This window comes from Echinops telfairi, unplaced genomic scaffold, assembly GCF_000313985.2.
Source record: "Echinops telfairi isolate 266 unplaced genomic scaffold, ASM31398v2 ScPeMD7_7401;HRSCAF=8416, whole genome shotgun sequence".
Lineage (NCBI taxonomy): Eukaryota > Metazoa > Chordata > Mammalia > Afrosoricida > Tenrecidae > Echinops > Echinops telfairi.
The window spans coordinates 1,074,856-1,075,882 of record NW_022111301.1 but is presented as its reverse complement, the minus strand read 5'-3'; positions in this window follow the sequence as shown (position 1 = coordinate 1,075,882).

Sequence of the window (1,027 nt, the reverse complement as noted above, 5' to 3'; positions counted from 1 at the left end):
CAAAACAGAGGACTTCTGGGAAGATGGTGCCCATATAGAATCAGCCCCTTTGTACTCCCGCTGTGAGACCAGAAAATCAAGAACTGAGGAAGCCAACCTTGGGAAATCAGATGCTAGACCTTGAATCCCAGTATCCTAGGATTCGTGGTTCAGACCTCCCCTTCTGGGTTTTGGATTTTTGCTGCTTCAGCAGCTTGCTGTGACACTTTAACTTTACTCCCCTGCCCATGAGCTGTCCCCATACCTTACCAGGACCAGAGGGATGGCATTTGCCACCATCACCCTCACTTCAACCTGGTTCTGCAATCTACCAGCATGGTACAATATCCCCAGACAGACTGTTTCCCAAGAACAGGTCACAATTCCACACCCAAGGATAGCCCCAAGAGTTAGTCCCAAAGGCTTCACTGGCACTTCCTTCTCTGTGAACTCAGTTATGACTTAAACTCCTCCCCTACCATGATCAAAGGGACCCCTTCACCCTAGTTCTATAACCTTCCAGTATTTTGTAATAGCCCAAGGCAGACTATCTCCAAAGAATAGGTCACAGACCACACTTCCCAGAGAGCCTTGAGCTTCCTTCACACCATGCCTATGCATGTGCTTTACCCCTACCCTCGCAGGATCAGAGGACAGAGATTGTTAACCACCTCCACTCCCCCTTGTTCCACAGCCACATTCAAAGAGCCAATAGTACTGACTCAGCAGGAATCCACAATACAAGGGCCATCTGTTATAAACACACTAACTGAAGGGCTTCACTCTCTCTAAATCGCATACATGCTCAACAAGTGACTCAGGTAGACCTAACTAATCTATCAACAACCATACCTATAGCACCTCAAGACTCAGAGTTCATCAACACAAATACAGACACTCCCATACTATTTACCATGTAGCATCACATTTACTACAACACTCCCTTCTCCAACTCATCAAAAATCACTATACATAACAAGAAGTTTTCCTTTGATTAATACCACCACTAGAACCTACTCTTAGGCATATATATTATATTTCTCACACC